The sequence below is a fragment of the Myodes glareolus genome, chromosome 8, assembly GCF_982192425.1.
Source record: "Myodes glareolus chromosome 8, mMyoGla1.1, whole genome shotgun sequence".
Lineage (NCBI taxonomy): Eukaryota > Metazoa > Chordata > Mammalia > Rodentia > Cricetidae > Myodes > Myodes glareolus.
This window is the reverse complement of record NC_142033.1, coordinates 4,161,782-4,183,218: the sequence shown is the minus strand read 5'-3', so window position 1 is coordinate 4,183,218 and position 21,437 is coordinate 4,161,782. Positions and strand designations below refer to the sequence as shown.

Here is a 21,437-nt window from a genome sequence, read left to right as displayed (position 1 = left end):
AATGCCACAAGATCCCACATATACACTAATCTTAAAAAGTTCAGCAGAAAAATAGCAGAATGCTGGTTATTCATATCTAGATAAGAGGAAACATCAGAAGATATCAGACAAAAATTCATAAATTTCAGTTACATCAGAAAGAAAATGAACGGAGAGCATGAAACCATGTGCAGACAAAATAGAGTTTCTAGACATTAGTCTGGATAGTGGCACTCTTAGCTATGACACCAAGGTACATGAGGCAAAATCAAAACTAGACATGTAGAGCATAATCAACTAAAAAGTTTCCTGCCAAAAGAAGAAATAACCAATGAAAAATACAAAACAGATTGTGAGAGCAATGTTTCCAAACCTTGTTTGCTAAGAGATAGTCAAAATACATAAAAATATCATGCAACTCACAGTAAAACAAAACAAATAGCCAATTAAATGTGAGAAAGAACTTAAATACGTATCTCTAAAAAAAAGGCATGGTCACCACCCACCCAGTCATGTGATGAGGTCACACAAGGACACAGCTTCAACACCCACCTACCCTGCCATGCTACCAGGCCTTGCCAGGACACAGCACAGTCATAGTGACAGCAGAGGCCTCCAGAAACTATCCAGACACCAGAGCCTCAACCTCAGCCCTGCCTACACCTACAGCAGTGAATCACCAGACACATGACAGTGCCTACGCCTGGAGAAGTGATAACCAGAGCCTTGACCCCACCTAAACTGAGAGGAGCCACCATCTGAGCCTTGGGTCCATCTATACCTAAAAGAGAGATCATTGGAGACTCAGCCCTGCCTGCACCAGAGAGAACGTTCAATGGAGTCACAACCTCAAGCCACACCACTTGAAGAAAGAGGGACCTCCTGAAGCACCAGCTCAACCCACACCAATTGGAGGAAGAACTGGGTAGACAACAAGGTAAGAATACAGTAAATAACACAAAGAGCAATACAGCTACACCAGAAATTAGTAGTTCTATGAACATCCCAATGCAGACGAAGATACCTATGTCCCAATGCAGATGAAGCCAAAAAAAAATGACACTTAAAATAACGTTATGAAGATGATTGAGGCCCTTAAAGAGGAAATAAAAATCCCCTTGAAGAAATGGAAGAAAAGAGAAAACATTGGCAGAGATCAGCAAATCCCTTAAAGAAAACCAAGAAAGAGCAATCAAACAGGTGAGGAAAATGGTTCAAGACTTAAAAACTGAAACAGAGGCAATAAAGATGACACAAACCAAGGAAGCTCTGGAAATGGAAAACATGGGTAAATGATGAGGAACTACAGATGCAAGCATGACCAACAGATAAAATAAATGGGAGGGAGAATCTGAGGCATGGAAGGTATGGTAGAGGAAATAGACTCGTCAAAGAAAATGGTAAATCCGACAAATTTTTAAAACATAATGTCCAGGAAATTTGGGACACCATAAAAAAAACTGAACCTAAGAATAATAGGGATAGAAGAAGGAGAAGAAGTTCACCTCATAAACTATAGAAAATATATTCAACAAAATCATAGACGAAAACTTTCCCAGCCTAATAAAGGACATGCCTATGCTGGTGCATGCCTTTAATACCAGCGCTAGGAAAGCAGATGCAGAAGGATCTGGGTGAGTTTGAGGCCAGACTGGTCTACAGAATGAGTTCCATGACAGGTTCCAAAAGTACACAGAGAAATCCTGTCTCAAAAACAAATGACACAGAGAAACCCTGTCTCAAAAACAAACAAATAAACAATACAAAAAGCTTACAAGACAACAAATAGACTGGACCATAAAAAGAGTCCCCTTGCCACATAATAATCAAGACATTAAACATACAGAATAAAGAAAGAATATTAAGAGCTACAGAGGAAAAATGCCAACTTACATATAAAGGCAGATCTATAAGATTTACACTTGTTGTCTCAATGGAAACAATGAAAATCAGAAGGTCCTCATAAGGCATTGGCAGATGTTAAGGGCCCACAGATGCTAGCACAGACTACTATATCCAGCAAAGCTTTTAATCACCATAAGTGGAAAAAACAAGATGCTCCATGACAAAATGAGATTTTATTCAATCCACTAATCCACCACTTCACAGAGTACTAAAAGGAAAACTCTGACCCAAGAAAGTTAGATATATCCACAAAAACACAGACAATAGATAATCCCACACCAGTGAATCCCTAAGAAGAGAAACACACACACACACAATACCAACAACAACAGAACAAAATTAACAGAAACTAGCAATCACTGGTCATTATTATCCTTTAATATCAATAAAATCAATTCACCTAAAAAAAGACACAGGCTAAAGATTGGATACAAAAACAGAATCCATCCTTCTGCTGCATACAAGAAATACACCTCAACCTCAACGACAGATATTACCTCAGAATAAAGGGTTGGGAAGAAGTGTTCCAATCAAATAAGCCTAAGAAACAAGCAGGTGTAGCTATCCTATATATTTAACGAAAATAGATTTCAAACTAAAATCAATCAGAAGAGATGGAGAAGGACACTTTATACTCATAACAGGAACAATCCATCAAGATGAAGTCTCAATCCTGAACATGATTGCCCCTAATACAAAAGCACCCAAATATGTAAAAGAAACATTACTAAAGTTTAAATCACATATCAAATCCCACACACTAACAGTAGGAGACTTCAACACTCCACTCTCACAAATGGACAGGTCAACCAGACAGAAACTTAACAGAGAAATAAGAGAACTATCAAATGTCATGACTCAAATGGACTTAGCAGACATGTGTAGAATATTCCACTCAAACACAAATATACCTTCTTCTCAGCACCTCATGGACTTGTCTCTAAAATTGACCACATACTCAGTAACAAGGCAAACCTTCACAGAAACAAAAAAAATACAGTAACTCCCCTGTATATTATTGGTTCACTATGGTTTAAAGTTATAATTTAACAACAACACTACTCTCAGAGAGCCTAAAATCTCATGGAAATTGATCAGTGAACTATTGAGAACCACCCCTGGGTCAAGAAAGAATTAAAGAAAGAAATTAAAGACTTCCTAGAATTCAACAAAAATGAAGGCAAATATACCCAAACCTAGAGAACACAATGAAAGCAGTGCTAAGAGGAAAGTTCATAGCACTACATGCCCATATAAAGAAAGTAGAGAAAGCTTGCCCTAATGACTTAATAGCACACCTGAAAGCTCTAGAGCAAAAAGAAGCAGATGCACCCAGGAGGAATAGAAGACAGGAAATAATCAAATTGATGGCTGAATTCAATAAAATAGAAACAAAGGAAACAATACAAAGAACCAATGAGACAAAGAACTGGTTCTTTAAGAAAATCAACAAGATAGACAAACCCTTATTCAAACTAACCAAAAGACAGAGAGAGAACATCTACAGGAACATAAATAAAAAGAGGGACATAACAACAGACACTGAGAAATCCAGAGAATCATTGGATCATACTACAAATTCTGTAGTCCACTAAATAGGCAAGCATAAAATAAATGAGCAATTTTCTAGATAGATACCATATACCAAAATGAAATCAAGACCAGATAAACAATTTAAATAGGCCTATAAACTATAAGGAAATAGAAGCTGTCATCAAAAGCCTCCCAACCCCCCCCCCCAAAGAAAACAGGGCTGGTTGTTTTTAGTGCAGAATTTTACAAGAACTTCCTAGAAGAGCTAATACCTATACTTCTCAAAGTGTTCCACATAATAGAAACAGAAGGAACATTGCCAAACTCTTTTTATGAGACTACAGTTACCCTGATATCCAAACTACACAAAGACTCAACCAAGAAAAAGAATTACAGACCAATCTCACTCATGAACATAGATGCAAAAATACTCAATAAAATATAAAATACAGGCAAACTGAATCCAAGAATCCATTCAAAAAAATCATCCACCATGATCAAGTCAGCTTCATCCCAGAGATTCAGGGATGGTTTAACATATGAAAATCTATCAATGTAATCCATCATATAAATAAAGTGAAAGAAAAAAATATGATCATCTCATTAGGTGCTAAAAATGCATTAGAAAAAAAATCAAACACCCCTTCATGATGAAGGTCTTGGAGATATCGGGGATACAAAGAACATATGTAAACATTATAAAAAGTAATATACAGCAAGGTGACAGCCAGCATCAAATTAAATGGAGAGAAACTCAAAGCAGTTTCCACTAATATCAAGGACAAGGTAAGGTTGTCCACATTCTCCATATCTCCTCAACATAGTTCTTGAAATTCTGGTTATAGCAATAATACAACAAAAGGAGATCAAGAGGATTCAATTTGGAAAGGAAGAAGTCAAACTTTCAATATTTGCAGATGATATGACAGTAAATATATATATGTGTGTGTGTGTGTGTGTGTGTGTGTGTGTGGCCCCCAAAACTCTATCATGGAACTCCTACAGCTGATAAATACCTTCAGTAATGCAGCAGGATAAAAGATCCACTCAAAACAATCAGTAGCCCTCCTATATACAAATGATAAAATGGCTGAGAAAGAAGTCATAGAAACATCTCCAAACTGCTTCCTGCTTTTTGTTGGACTAAGCAATTTTTGGGAATGTTCACAGTGGCCTTTCTGGGCATCTTGGTCCATCAAGCCACATTAGTCTGGAAGGATTCCATAGGATCTCATCCTCTGTGGAAACAAAAGAAGAACCTCTTTTCCAAAGCAACATATACTTAGACCCAAATTCTGAAGTCAAGATACCTTTATGTTAATTTATCTTAGCAGCCCATACAATGAAATCTCTCTCTGTACTGTGTACTTAGCTCATTCACAGTGAAAAATTCAAAGAAAACACAATGATATACATAATCCAGACTCTCTGTGTATTTTCCATCTTCACATGGCTTATTATTCTTATTTTATTACTTTCTCTACAAGTTTAATATTTATTTTTATCTTTACTCCTTTAATCTATGACTGTCTGTATTCTTTTATATTACATTTACTGTCTCTTTACTCTTTTTCTTCTCTCTCCCATGCCTACGTACTTTTTTTTTGCACACACTGTGTCTCATTTAGAGGTCTTTTATGTCTAAATCTGTGCTGTTGTGTATCTGAAATCCTTTTTTTGACCAGGACTACTTCTTAAAATGTTAATGGCTTGGCTAGTACTAAGGCTGCTTTGCCTGTTGGCTCTGCCCAGTCTGACATGGTAGAGGTTCGTTCATTGCCTCTGAGGCCAGGTAGGAGCTGTCCTCACCACTTCAACTCTGATAACCAGTTGGCCCAAGTAACTTGCAGCATGCTGCCCACAAATCCCATTCAAGTACTCTGCCTTCTGAAAGAACCAGAGTTTGTGCAGCCAGCCCAGCACAAAACGCCACCATTTTGAAACTGCACGAGTTTGTCGTTGTTGTTGTTGTTGTTGTTGTTGTTGTAGTTACCAATGAATCTGGGAAAAACCTCTCATAAAGGAGCTGCAGCATGCTGCCAACTGAGAAAAAAATGTGGCTAAACTTTGGTTTTTAGTATCTAGAATTCCTTTCCAAGCCCTCTCAGGTTTTATGTGGATTTGGCTAGCACACAATTTGTTGTAAAGGGCTGCTTGTTTGTTTCCAGCTGCTCAGCCTGGAAATAATCACACAGAAACCATATTATTTGCAATACTGTTTGTCCAATAGCTTGAGTATATTTCTGACTAACTCATATCGTTAATTAACATATCTCCATTAATCTGTGTAGCATTACGAGGCTGTGGTTTACCAGGTAAATTTCCAGTATCTGTCTCCAGTGGGTATACATGGTTTCTTTCAACTCACATTCTTTCTCCCAGCATTCATTTTTCCTTGCCTAGCTCTGTTCTGGCCTATCAGGCCAATCCAATTTCTTTATTCATTAACCAATAAAAGCAACACATAGACAAAAGGACCTCCTACAACATATATCCAAAAGATGCTCAATCATACTACAAAGACATACGTTCAACCATGTTCATATCAGCATTATTTGTAATGTAATATCCAGAATCTAGAACCAACCTAGATGACCCTCAACTGAAGAATGGATAAACTAAATGTGGCACATTTACACATTAGAGTGTAACTCAGTGGTAAAAAAAACAATGATATCTTGAATTTTGCATGCAAATGGATGGAACTAGAAAATGCCATTCTGAGTGAGGTAACTCAGACCCAAAAAGATGATTATGATATGTATTTACTCAGAAGTGGATACTAGCTATAAACAAAGGATATTGAGCCTATAGTTCATGATCCTAGAGAAACTAAGTAACAAGGCAAACCCTAACAAAAACATACAGATCACCTGGAAAGCCAAAATAGACAAGATCACCTGACAAAATTGTGAACATAGGGGTGGGGGAGAAGGGAGGGAAGAAGAGGAAGAGAAGGGGAAAATGGAAGGGTCAAGGAGAACTTGAGGAAACAAGATAGTCAAGATGGAGGAAGGACAGATTAGAGCAAGGAAAGAGATATCTTGATTGAGGGAGCCATTATGGCATTAGCAAGAAACCTGAATCTAGAGAAATTCCCAGGAATCCACAAGGATGAACCCAGCTAAAACCCTAAGCAATAGAGGAGAGGGGGCCTGAACTTGTCTAATCCTGTAGTCAGACTGATGAATATCTTAAATACCACCACAGAACCTTCATCCAGCAACTGATGGAAACAGAGGCAGAGTCCCACAGCAGATCAGTGGGCTGAGCTCCCAAAATCCAGTTGAAGAGTGGGAGGAATGAGAATAAGAGCAAGAGGTCACAACCATGATGGGTAAACCCACTGAAACAGTCTACCTGAGCTAATGGGAGCTCACCAACTCCAGCCGGACTGGGAAGAAACAAGCATAGATCCACACTAGTCCCTCTGAATGTGGTTGACAGTTATATGGCTGGGGCAGACTGAGGAGCCACTGGCAGTGGCACCAGGATTTATCCCTACTGCATGTACTGGCTTTTTGGGAGCCTACTCTCTTTGGATGATACCTTGATCAGCCTAGATATAGTAGGAAGGGCCTTGGATCTTTCCCAAAGCAATGTGCTTACCCTCATGAAGAGTGGATGGAGCAGTGTGATGGGGGTAGGTAAAAAGAGGGAATGAGAGGAGAGGAGGGAGTGGGAACTTGGATTAGTATGTATAATGAAAAAAAGATAGCTTGTTTTATTTAAAAAAAATAAAAAGAAAATAAAAAGAAGACAAGCCAGAAGTCATTCATTTTTAGCTGAGATGGGCTGTTATCTACCTTCTCATCTAAGCATCCTTCCTCTTGTATATCTATTAAGTTGTCACCTGCCTTCTCATCGAGGCATCTATCCACCTAACACTCACAGTAGAAATTTTAAAAAGTGCTGCCTGGATCACCTTTCAAAATGGAAAACTTTGTTCAGCTAGCTACAGGAGTGCTGATGGGTAACAGCTCTCACATGCCAGCACTTTGAATGACAAAGGCCTCCAGGTAAGTCTTGCAGTGGTGGTAGGCACAAGAGATGAAGACCTGTACCCTTGACATAACACAGTCTAGCTCAAAAGTTCCAGCCCCAGCTCTCCTGGACTTCAGAGGTCAGAGGCTGCACCGTGACTGCTCCTCCCCTCTCCATTCTGCTTCTTTCCAGGTACTGGATGACATCAGATACACACAAGAAAGGTCTTCAATGAAACTAGGAGGGTTCATGGAAAGATAAACCTTTAATTTGTTCATTAATATCTAACTACTATGCCTAGAATCTAGGAATTGAACTGCTAAATAAGCTTTACTTGCATTGAATCAAATCATTCACTCAAATGACAAGAAATAAAAGAATGTTTTGCCTAATATAATACATCTGACCACCAGGCAGTGGTGATAGATGCCTTTAATCTCAACACTTGGTAAGCAGAGGCAGGCAGATCTCTATGAATGTGAGACCAGCCTGATCTACAGATTAAGTTCTAGGACAGGCTCCAAAGTCACACAGAGAAACCCTGTCTCAAAAAAGTTCTGTCTTTATCTAAGAGTGAAATCTAAATAGATGAGTGTTTATCTCACCTACTGTTGCTCAGTCTGTAAAACATTAGATCTATTCATAAATCGATCAATTAGTTAGATAACAAGGGGTCAGGAGGGTTAACCTAAGCCTCAACCTACCTTCTCCACATCCCCCAGGCCCTCGGTATCCAGGAGGACCAGAGTGTGCTTTGGTTTTGTGGGATGAGGCACACACCACATCCAGATGCCCTTGGTTTCAGACTGCACAGTGGAGCCCAGAGGGAAGCCTGAGGGAAGAAGTGAGGACTTAGGTTCGGTATGTGAACATCCTGCCCAGACAGCCCTATGTGCTCAAACATCAGTGTCTAGCAGCCAGCACCATTTTGAGGGATTCTGAAGGACTTAGGAGTTGGAGACTACTAGATGGAGGATACAGCAGCCAGAGAAGTAATACTGGAAGTTAGGACTGGGTCCCAAGTTTCTTCCTCGGTCTCTGCCATCTATCATCCATGCAGCTGCCACTGTAATCTCACTGTGGTCCCAGGATCAGTGACTCCAACAAGTGTCCAGACAAATCGGTCCCCATTAGGTTATTCTCTCTGGTGTTTTAAACACAGCCATGAAAAAGAAAAGAAGAGGACAATGCACACAAAATTGGCAGTGCTGTGAATCCCAACACTCAAAACAGTGCTTCATCTTTCCTCAAAATGAGCTGTCTATTTCAAGCTATAAAAGACATTTAACATAAGAACGATGCCACACAAAAGCTCCAAATAAAAATAGAGAGGCATCACAAATCTGAGAACATGGAGCACTTTGCTGGCTGCAGTGAGTGTGTTGAACCAGCCACGGTTGTACATGACTGTCATTCATGAAGGTAGGAAGCAGAGGCAGGAGAACTGCCATTAGCTTGAGAGAAATTGGGACTACATAGCTATAACCAGATCAAACAATAAGACTGTCTCAAAAAAGAAAAAGATACTTCTTACAAATTGTGGGAAATGGTATAGGTTTCAAGTCACAGACACACAAGAAGAGAAAAAAAACTAGAAAAAGAAATTGTTATAATAGTTTTGTATTCAAAGTTATTAATGAAAAGAAACTAAAACAAAAGTGCTGCTTTAAAAGGATATCAATTCCTTTTTAAAGTTTTTTCAAGAATTTTTATTTCTAAATAAACAATAATTAAGATTTACTTATTTCATTTTATGAATATCGGAATTTTGCCTACATTGTATACATTTTGTATACAAGTACACCATGTGCATACCTCAAGCCAATAAAGGTCAAATGTGGGTATCAAATCCTCTAGATCTGGAGTTACAGACTTTTGAGTCACCACATGGGTGCTGGGAACCAAACCCTGTCCTTTGCGAGAGCAGCCTTGACCATCTCTCCTACCCATGATTTTAAAGACTTAAGTATTCAAAGACATTTCTATCCTGATTGAAATATTTTATTGAGAAAGAAAAACTTCTGTTGAGACAAGAGACTGACACACAGAATCCCATTGCTTTGAGCATCAGAAAAGGCCCTGTCTTTAGAATTCCTGAAAAAATTTTTCCTTAATGAAATGGAAGGAAAGAATGCAAGAACCGATTACTGGGAAGCAGTAATTACTCATGCAAATTAGCATGAGAGGGTGACTTTGCTGCAAGCAGTTTGGCTTTCCTTTGTTATAATTGGGAATTAGAATTAAGAAAATGTGGCAAAGACAGTCAAACCTTTGGCTAGCACCCAGCATACCACTCACCGTGATTCTGTCCTAACAGACGGTTCATCAGGTAGGACTTCCCTGTACGGTACAATCCAGCAATAGCCACAACTACCACTGGCTGCGAAATCTTGTTCAGAATCTCTATGGCTTTCTGGTTCACAGACAGCCGATCTTTGTGGTTCTCCACCAGACAAATGGGAGCCATCATTTGGGATCCGATCATGGCAACTTGCCAACCTAGAAGAATCTGCAAGAAGAATCTGCAAGAAGAATACAAAGCCATTGTCTGCTTCAGTGTTACTCAAGTCCTAAGTGGCTCAGGACTGATGACATTTGAACATTTCCTATTGGCAATGAATAGATACAGAGGAGGTTCTCCACTTTCTTCATCATTCTTCAAAGTTCTAAAGACGGTTTTGGTAATATATGGGCTGCCATCATATGTAAGGTTTTACTTCAATAATAAATACCAAACAACTGTTACTTTCATTAAGGTCTCTAAGCCTTGTAATGAATCTTTAGTGTGTGACCTCCCAAAATCTGTATGAATCTATATGTTACAGATTACTGCACACTGCCAATACAATAAGTGAATTTGCAAAACCTTAAATATCCAGCAAAATGACAGAGCACTAGGTTCTAAGTCCTTGTTCCCCCTGTGAATGACTTTAAAGTGACTGGAAAATATATTGGAGTTTTTAAAGACATACATGAATTACACAAACACTGAGATGTCCCAATGAATAAATAATGTGAATTACATGTGTATTTACTTGACTTTTCATTGCTTAACCCCACACACCATCTGATACAGAGTCCGTCTACAGAAAGTAATTGCAACAGACTAACTTGGGGCTAACCTGGTGTCTATTTTACCTAATTTGGATTTCAAGGAGAATTATTTCTAGAATGTGATACCAAAATCTCAATATGAGTGAATAAATAGAAGAAAATTCATGTTTTAAAATTAGAACTTATTGCATCAAAAGATTTATAAATAAAGAGTATAAAAGGCAGTCCAAGAATTGGTGATGAGCACTGGACATTAAATACATGGTTGAAGATTAATATCTTAAACAAAGAGTCTACAATTTCTCATGGACAACTCAAGTTTAACATAGGCAGAACACTGGATTAGATATTTTCCAAAGGTTTATGAATGGCCATAAGAACATGAGATAATATTCAATATGGCTGTAAAAGAAAACTCTAAAATTTTAAAGAATTGATTTGAAAAAGATGTAATGTGAAAACTGGAAAGAACCAGACTGAAAGATAAACTGTCTATGTTCCCAGGATAACATGTCAGTCAGCTTTATTAGGAAAATATAAGAGCTGAACTAAGAAACTTTAGTGACACGATTTCTGTCTTGTCAATTCAGGGCATGGTATAAAAGTCTATAGTCACGTGATCTCGTATGACTTGGCTTCTTGTATTTGCTGAAATTGAGTTTTGCTTCTGACTAACATAAATACTTACTTAAAATTGCGTGCTTGATTTTGCTTGAGTTTGCAGTTTACAAAAGAATGAGGTTATTTTAAGACCTACTTGGTTTAGTTGCTCAACAATCTTTCAAACCCAGTCTGCATTATAATGCAGCTTTAAAAAACATTGAGGAACTGCCAATCAAAACCAGAAGATGTCACTTCATACCCATCAGGACAGCTACCACAAAACAAAATAAAATAAAATAAAAGTAAATCATAGTTTAAATAACTTAAATTGTTCATGCACAGGAGCTAAGAGCAGAGAATGATACTATCTCATGAAGAATAGTCTTGATGTTTTATAAAATAATAACATTTGATCCATAAACTCTGCTTCAATTACATACAACACAAAGAGAACTTGGACAGACCTTTGAGCAGCAATGATCATGGCATCCATATTCACAATAGCCAAAATGTGGAAACAACTCAATCTCTCATCAACAGATAATTTACAAATGTGTAGATGAACACATTTGAAAGCCTACACAATAGAATATTATTCAGCCAGAGGAAGGAATAAAATTCTACTGCACAAACTAGGAAACCACAAATGCAAGCCCAGACTACTGTGCCAACCCAAGTTTAAAATCATCATAGGCAGAGAAAACAAAATGTCTCATGACAAAATTAGATTTAAGCAATACCTTTCCACAAATCCACTCTTACAGAAAGTACTAGAAGGATAACTCCAAACCAAGGAAGTTAGCTGCACCCACAAAAACATAGGCAACAGATAACTTCAAACCAACAAACCCCAAAGAAAGGGAACACATAAGCACTACCACTGATAAATAACAGGAATTAACAATCACTTGTCATTAATATTACTTAATATCAGTGGATTGAATTCACCGATAAAAAGACACAGGTTAACAGAAAAGATTTAAAAAACTGGATCCATCTTTCTGCTGCATACAAGAAACACACCTGAACATCAAAGACAAACATTAATTCATAGTAAAAAGTTAAGCAAAGATTTTCCAGTCAAATGGACCTAAGAAATAAGCGAGTGTAGCTATCCTAATATCTACAACAACAAAAAAATAGACTTCAACCTAAAATCAATCAAAGGATATGGAGAACACTTCATACTCATCACAGGAAAAATCCATCAAGATGAAGTCTCAATTCTGAAGTTCTATTCTCCAATACAAGAGCATCCACATAAGTAAAAGAAACATAACTAAAGTCTCACATCAAACCTCACACTAATAGTAGAAAACATCAACACCCCATTCTCACCACTGGACAGGTCTGCCAGACAGAAACTTAATAGAGAAATAAGAGAACTAACAGATGTCATGATTCAAATGGATTTAACAGACATCTATAGAACATTTCACCCAAACACAAAAGAATATACCTTCTTATCAGCACCTCATGGAACCTTCTCTAAAATTGGCCACATACTCAGTCACAAAACAAATTTTAACTGATAGAAAAAGAAATCCAAATAACCCCTTGTATCTTATCAGACAAACACGTGTTAAAGTTAGAATTCAAGAACAACACTAATTGCAGAAAGCCAACAAATTGATTAGAAATTGAACAATGCTCAATTAGATCACTCCTGGGTTGAGGAAAAATAAAGAAATTAAAGACTCCCTAGAATTCACTGAAAATGAATGCACAACATACCCAAACCCATGAGACACTATGAAAGTAGCGCTAAGAGGAAAGGTCATAGCATTAAGTGACTACATAAAGAAAGTAGAGAAATCTCACACTAGTGTGTCGGGGACCAGCCTCAACAAAAATACCTCTCATGCCAGGGTAGAGGCATGGGGTTTTAGAAATATAGTAAAGAATATGAAGAGAAAATAAAACAGAGAAACATATAAGATAGTGTCTGGAGGGAATTCCAGTGAGTACTGAAAATTCTCCTGCTTTAATCTCCAATTGTTTAAAATATCCTGACCCCATAAAGTAGGAGTAAGACAAAAGACTGCATTAACATGATACAAGGAAATGAACATACCAATTAAAGATGGTGGGCTACATTCAGAGTTAAATGTTCTGTTGCTAGAACAAAACAAGTGTGCTTACACCCTAGACCAAAATATTTTGTAAGCAAATCACTTCCTGGGTTGAATCTAAAGCTATCTCCTTAAGGGAACTTAGACTATTGTTTGAGGTAGGGAGGCAGGAACAGATCTACTTCTCTACCCCTGGAGCACAAGGTCAGGCTATTAGCCACACCTGTTGACAATAACATTGAGAAAGCAGAACTCTCTGACCTAGTTCTAGATGGAACATTTGTCTGAGGTAGAAGCAAAATAACTTTGAAAGAACTAGAGGTAAGCTCCAACTCTCTGACCTTTGGTGAACATGGAAACAGGTTCATATTTTCAGGCCTCCACACTAGTGACTTAAAAACACATCAGAAAGCTCTAGAAAAAATAAAGCAGATTCAACCAGGGGAAAGAGTATGGGAAATAATCAAATTGAGGACTGAAATCAATAAAATATATAAACAAAGAAAACAATACAAAGAATCAGTGAAACTAAAAGTTGGCTGTTTGAGAAAGTCAACAAGAGAGACAAATTATTATTCAAACTAAACAAAAGGGAGAAAGAGAATATACAAAATAACAAAATCATAAATGACAAGGGGAAAATAACAACAGACACTGAGGAAATCCAGAGAATCATGAAATTTTGAAAACCTATACTTCACAAAACTCGAAAATCTGAAAGAAATGGAAAATTTTATGGATAGGTACCACATACCAAAATGAAATCATGAGCAGATGAAAACTTAAATAGACCTATAACCACTAAGGAAGTAAAAGCAGTCATCAAAAGTCTCACAAGCAAAATAAGTCCAGAGCTAGAGGGTTTGAGTACAGAATTCTATCTGAACTTCAAAGAAGAGCTAATACCAATGCACCTCAAATTATTCCATACAATAGAAACAGAAGAACATTGCCAAACTCTTTTTATAAGGCTACAGTTACCCTGATACCCAAACCAAACAAAGACACAACTAAAAAAGAGAATTACAGACCAATCTGCCACATGAACTTTGATGCAAAAATACTCAAAATACTGGCAAACTGAATCCAAGAACCTTTCAGAAAAATAATCCACCATGATCAAGTTGATTTCATCCCAAGATGCAAGGTATGGTTCAACATATGAAAATTTGTCAATGTAATCCACAATATAAACAACCTGAAAAAAAATATGATCATCTCCTTAGATGCTGAAAAAGCCTTTGACAAAAGTCAACATCCCTTCTTGGTAAAGGTCTTGGAGAAATCAGGAGTAAAAGGAATGCATCTAAACATAATAAAAGCATTTTACAGCAAGCCAACAGCCAACATCAAATTAAATACAGAAAAATTCAAAGTGATTCTACTAAAATTAGGAACAAGACAAGGTTGTCCATTCTTCATATCTACTCAATATAGTACTCAGAGGTCTAGCTAGAGCAATAAGACAACAAAACAAAAGAGGATCAAGGGGATACAAATTGGAAAGGAAAAAATCAAGCTTTGATATTTGCAGATGATATGATAGTATACATAAGTGTTCTGAAAAATTCAACCAGGGACCTCCTACAGCTGATAAACACCTTCAATAATGTGGCAGGATACAAGATCGACTCAAAAAATTCAGTAGCCCTCCTATATACAAATTATAAAAGGGCTGAAAAAGAAATCAGAGAAACAACACCCTTTACAATAGCCACAAACAACATAAAATATCTTTGGGTAACACTAACCAAACAAGTAAGACACCTTTATGCCAAAGACCAGATTCAACAAATGACACGTGCCAGGGTAAGGGAATGGGAATTAGAAAAGTTAAAAAAAAGACACAAATAAAAATAATAAAAGAGAGGGTGGTGGTGGAGCATGCCTTTAATCCCAGCACTCAGGAGGCAGAGGCAGGAGGATCTCTGTGGGTTTGAGGCTAGCCTGGTCTACAAGAGCTAGTTCCAGGACAAGCTCCAAAGCTATAGAGAAACCTTATCTCCAAAAAGAAGAAGAAGAAGAAGAAGAAGAAGAAGAAGAAGAAGAAGAAGAAGAAGAAGAAGAAGAAGAAGAAGAAGCAAAGAACAAGAAGAAAAGAAGAAGAAGAAGAAGAAGAAGAAGAAGAAGAAGAAGAAGAAGAAGAAGAAGAGGAGGAGGAGGAGGAGGAGGAGGAGGAGGAGGAGGAGGAGAAGGAGGAGGAGGAAGAAAGCAGAAACATAGAATAGTACTGGGAGGGAGTTCCATTTAATACTGAAATTACCTGCATTTAATTTTTTATACACTTTTATGCCCCAATACAAAAGAGGGAAGAAGACTAAAGACTGCTTTAACATGATACAAAGAACAACTAGAACAGTTACTGGCTTTATACTTTGAGACATCAAGCCATTACTTCATGAGAAAAACATTTTGTGGCTTAGACAGTGAACCTATCCTATACCAAGTATCTGGAAGGCAGCCACTCCCTAGGTCAAACCTATTAATTCAAAAGAAGGATCAGAATTAGTCTTGAATTCTCTGACCTTTGGTCAGGGTGGAGTGGATCTACCTGTATGGGCCATCTTAATGTCCAAAACACAAAGCAACCACACTCTAGGTCAGGGTATGTAGCCACACTTATTTACAAATTTGAGCAAGTGAAAACTCTCTGACCTTCAGACAAGATGGAAATAGGCTCACATTTTTGGGCCTCCACATACTTCTCTCTTTTTATTAATTTTAATAAAGCCTGAGCTTCTGCTACAGGACAGATTATTGTGTCTACCTTAGGTGAGCATTTTTCCATTTTCCAGACTTACCTGTTTTCAGTACATGCTTTTTAATCATTCATGCCCCTCTCTCAGGTGCCAGCAAGGAAAAGAATCTTACCCATCTCTGACTGCAACCTCTGTAAGCAAAGGGTTAAGGGAGAAAGCATCTCTAGGCACCCTGAGCCCTTGAGCCATCTCTTTGTCAAGGGAGTTTACCAATAATGAGAAAATCATCTGCAAGCAGATAATGTTTTGTGATACGTATGCTCCTATGGATACATTATCTCCTATTTGAAGAAGTGGAGGATCACCAGGGGTTGGAGTCATTTTGAATTATTCTAGGGGGTTTCTGAACAGTTTTCAGCTGTATCAAAATCAAAATTTGTCTTATTAAACATGTCAAATCCAAGAACTCATTGGTAATGTCAAACTCCTCTTAGACAAGTTTTAATCTTTTTCTAATCATTAATATCTTTTAGTGAACTAAAGCAGTTATAAACATTAACAGGTCAATATCATAATTCTAGCGTGGAAATCAACAATAATCACAAAATTTGTCAAATCACAATTTTCTGAAATCCATTCGAAACAAAAGACAAGAAAAGGTTTCTATGATAGGTAAGAGTTCAATTGCAATGTTGCTTTTAAGTATTTGTCCCAGTCTCTGAGGAACAGCGAAAACCCTTAGGCTATCCTCCACATCTCTGAAGATCCACATCTCAGTCACTCCTTGTAATGAGTCTTTTTTTTTCCTCAGAGGGTAAAATTGAGGTCTCAGTTCTCAGGTCCTTTATCTCAACAGCAGATTGAATATCTTACTGGCAAAATAAGTTCTGTGTCCAAAAAAGTATAACAGTCAAATGTTCAGTTGGTGTTTCAGGGCCGGTTCCAAGGTAAACAGGACTCACTAGGTCTGGAAGTTTGCACACAAGTCTATCAAGAGGCTGTGAATTGCTGTCACCACAGTCTTCTCAGCTTGCAGCATGGTGATATGAGGAAGTCAGGAACACAGACTCTCACTCTGGACTCTTTTGTGGGGGCATTAGCAGCTACGATGTCGTTGAGGCCAGTACCCTTCTGCTGGACATAGGGAACCAGACATTCTGGAAGCCTTCTTGCTTGATCTTCATCCTATATAAAAACATAGACATACCCTCAACCCCATATTAACACAGGATCAAGTCCTCTCCATAATCCAGTACAGGGGTCTCTCCACTTCGCTTTAGTAAAGGTCGCCTTGGTGCCATCGTTCCAAAATCTGTTCACAGCAGATTGCTCACGGGCGTATATATTCAAGAAAGTTAGAGTAAAAAGTGCATAAATTAAAGCATTACGTGTGCTTGAGGGCATAATTTCCCTGTTTTTATCTTCTGAAGTTGCGTTTTCAAGGAGCCGTGGTCATATTCCACAATTTCTTGTCCTTGAGGATTTTAAGGAGAGACTATCCTATGTTCGATATTCCATTGGAAACAAAATTGCTGAAATGCTTTACTAACATATCCAGACCCATTATCTGCCTTTATTATTTTTCGGTTCCAATGCCTGAGAAGAATTTTAAGCACTGAGTTATAACATGCTTAGTGGCTTCTCCAGTTTGTGCAGTGACCATCAAGAATCCTGAATATATATCGATTGTCACATGCACATATCTTAATTTGCCAAACTCTGCAATGTGAGTAACACCCATTTGCTACAAATGATTAGGAAGTAGTCCTTGGGGATTTACCCCCAAATGAGGTACAGGTAAATGTGAGACGCCCCCCTTGTCCAGCAAGCAGAAGTGATCATGAAATCGAGATTCCTTTCCAAATCATGCCTTTATTTGGAGCATTCGGTTGAGGAAAATTGGGGAAAAGGAAAAGGAGAGAAAAGACAGAGAGGGAGAGCAGGTGAGGGAGAGCAGGTGAGGGAGAGAAAGCAAAAGAGGAAGTGAGAGAGAGAGAGAGAGAGAGAAGCCCAAGCGGCAGCTGCTTTTCTAGGGTGGAGAGGCTCGGATGCTGATTGGTTAATACCATTTGTTGGAGCCCGGGAATTTTGAGATAGGCCAGAGAATCAAGGCTCTGTAATGCAAAAATACAAGCCCCAGGCGTTCTGGCCCGTGCAGCAGCAACAAAGGATCTGTTTACCTCCAAGCTGTAGGAGGCCAGCATCATTTAACAATGGCGACATTTTGATGGCTCCTTACAGGTAAATACTTGTGAACATCACATCGCTTAACAATTTGACAAGCAGCTTCTTTTGTTAATCTAATTTGTTTTCTTAAATTTATACTATTTTGATGATGAAGAGCATGTGATCACTGAACAAGCTCAACCTGAGATATAGTGATTAGTTTTGTAAGCTTATCAGCTAAAGCGTTACCTTCAGTCAGTAGACCAGGAAGATTTGAATGCACTCTAACATGCCCTACAAAGCATGGGAAGTTTCTTCATTGTATGGCATGTTGAATTTGCTGAAATAGCATTTTAACTTGTTTATTGCTAGTCCCAATAAATGGGACAGTTTCTAGGACTTGAAGAGTGTTAAAAAAATATATTGATTGTAAGTATATAGATTAAAGGCCTTATCTGCAAAAAGCTGAAACACTACAGCAACAGCACATGCTCAGCTATTTAAGCTGAGGCCAGCTCTGTTTGCACTACAAGTCCGTCACCATTAACAGCATATGCTGCTCTTCCATGGGAAGAACCATCTGTAAAAATTAACATAGACTCCTTTAAGAGCTCTTTTTCTACAACTTTTGAGAAAATAAAGGAATATAGTTGTGTAAATTGCAGCAAGAGATCATCTGGGAAAAAATTATTTATCTGACCTTCAAATAGAGCAATCACAGTTGCCCAAGAATCACTATTTTGAAATAACCAATCAATCTGTTGTTTAGCATAAGCAACAGAGATCACAGCAGGGTCTCTGCCAAAATATCTTCTAGATTCTGTCCTGTTCTTCTGTGCTAAGCAAGCTACTGCTTCAAAATAAGGGTTTAATACCTTAATTGTGAAGCGGGAAGGTGCAGTCATAAAAGTGGACCATTTTGCAATAATACTGCTATTCAAGCAAGTTTTATAGATAATATACATGCTTGCCAAGACTGATAATAATTAATATTTGGTGTTTCTGTATAGCATACTCTACCTCGGTGGGTACCTGTCCAGCAGCTTCTGTAAGCTGACTCATGGAATTTGGATCACTGTTCTTTTTAAGAATTTCACTTAGTGACCCAAGGTCTCCTGTAGGATATTTTAAATACAGACTGCCCCCTTGGGTGTTTTATTAAAAGTATGTAAGTTGTCTTTCTAATCCAAACTGCAAGTTTTCCTAGCTGACAGGCTTAACTTGCTCAAGTCCATTTTCACAGAGACAGGTCTGGGCCTGGAGCTGCAGTTACCTGGGGCTACTTTTTCTGCAGCTTGGCTGTCAGGCTGGGGACCAGGATCTGGGGTCACAGCTTAAGATGGGTGATGTGGCAGGGCACAAGCCGTACTCTCCACTGTTTGACTGTGTCCTGCTGGGAACTTGGGACCAAGGGGCTGGTCCCTCATTGCCTGCTGTGCCTGGACTGGACACAGGTCATGTTCAGCAGTCCCGCTATAGACCAGAACTGACTGGCATTTTTTTTTTTTTTTTTTTTTTTTGCTGTATCTCAGGTCCCCAGGTGCCAACCACTGCAGTGGCTCTGAAACTGCCATGGTCACAAGCTTAGGTGTGTATAGCCATGTCAATTTTTATTATCCTTGATTTTTATTTTAAATCCTTGTAATCATAAAACTACAGAAATTCCTGAATCCTCTCCTCTGTTAAAAGCAATAGATTTACCTAGCCTTGCCTCATGGGCCAAGTAGACTTCAGTCATTTCTGTCAGAAGGCATAGTCCTTCAAACTTTATTTCCTGTCTTTTCTGGCTCTGCAGTGTGATACACGTCAGACCCACTCAGCTGGCTACAGTGCCTGTGCACAGTCAGCCTCGGTCTCACTGGTAAGCCTGATCATCGGGGCAACTTGCCACACTCTCTTCATTCTTCCCATCTGCTCAGCAGTAGCAGAGGTTGCAGCTCAGTGACCACAGCACTACAGCTTAGGGAAGAAAGGGAAAGCCTCACTGTGTCCTCTCTGAGTCCTGGAGCAACCTGAAGGCACCAGTAGGTATGCCACCAGTGTGGGGGCAGGAATATATTTACAAACTCTAAAAATCTCTTCCTTTGTTTCTGCTCCAATTCAGCTCCTCTGGCTATCAAGATGTAAGCAAGCAACCGTACAGATAGTTGAATACTATTTCCTTATTCCATATTTACAAATATTATTTACAAATTTTACTCCTGACATTTTTTGCCCCACTTTTTTCTTTCCTTTTTTATTATCTATTATTATTTATTTCCAAAAACTTATTTCTCACCTCTGTACCTGCAGCGTAGTTTTCTTTATGCAGGATCCATCATGTACTGCTATTCACACATCTGTATGTTTTGGGGATCACCTATGGTCCAGCATTGTGAGCACCACTCACCTGAGACCAGCTTTCACAAATATATGACTTACCAAAGTAGGGGCATGGGGATTAGAAACGTTAGTAAAGAGAATGAAGATGTGAATGAAAATAATAAAACAGAAACATAGGATAGTACTAGTAGGGAGTTCCGGTGAATACTGAAATTGTCTGCATTTAATTCTTCATACACTTTTATACCCCAGTACAAAAGAGCAAAGAAGGCAAAAGACTGCTTTAACATGATACAAAGAACAACTAGAACAGTTACTTGCTTTATACTTTGAGACATCAAGCCATTCCTTTATGAGAAAGGCGGTAAACCGGCCCTAGACCAAGTATCCAAAAGGCAGTCACTCTCTAGGTCAAGCTCCTTAACTCAAAAGAAGAAGCAAGAGTATGCTTGAATTCTCTGACCTTTGGTCAGGGTAGAGTGGATCTACCTGTATGGGCCATCTTAATGTCCAAAACACAAATCAACCACACTCTAGGTCAGGGTGTGTAGCCACACTTATTTACAAATTTGAATAAGCTAAAGCTCTCTGACCTTCAGACAAGGTGGAAATCAGCTCACATTTGGGCCTCCAAACCTGTGCAACAACAACTTTAAGTCTTTGAAGAAGATATCAGCAAATGGAAAGATCTCCCATGGTCTTAGATAAGTATAATCAACATAATAAAAATGGCAAACTTATCAAAGAGCAGTCTACAGACTCAATGCAATCCCCATCAAAATCCCAACACAATTTTTCACACAACTCAAAAGAATAATACTCAACTTAATATGGAAAAACAAAAAACTCAGGATAGTCAAAGCAATCCTGTATAAGGAATTTCTGGAGACATCATCATTCCTGACATAAAGCTCTATTATAGAGCTACAGTAATGAAAACAACTTGGTATTAGCATAAAAACACACAGGTCAGCCAATGGAATAGAATCAAAGACCCCAATATTAATATACATACCTATGAACACATTATCTTTGACAAAGAATCTAAAATTATACAATGGGAAAAAAGCATCTTCAACTAATGGTGCTGACATAACTGGATGTCAACATGTAGAAGAAT

At 38.3% G+C, this 21,437-nt stretch overlaps 1 pseudogene across 1 annotated transcript in view; it reads right to left on the bottom strand.

The window, feature by feature from the left end:
* LOC148121078 (guanylate-binding protein 6-like) overlaps positions 1 to 21,437 on the bottom strand; it is a 39,741-nt pseudogene that overhangs the window by 15,393 nt on the left and 2,911 nt on the right. Inside the window, exons 2-3 of the transcript XR_015738515.1 lie at positions 9,700 to 9,923; positions 8,106 to 8,233 (exon numbers count right to left, since the gene is read on the bottom strand). The product of XR_015738515.1 is annotated as a guanylate-binding protein 6-like (transcript). The remainder of the gene's footprint in view (positions 1 to 8,105; positions 8,234 to 9,699; positions 9,924 to 21,437) is intronic.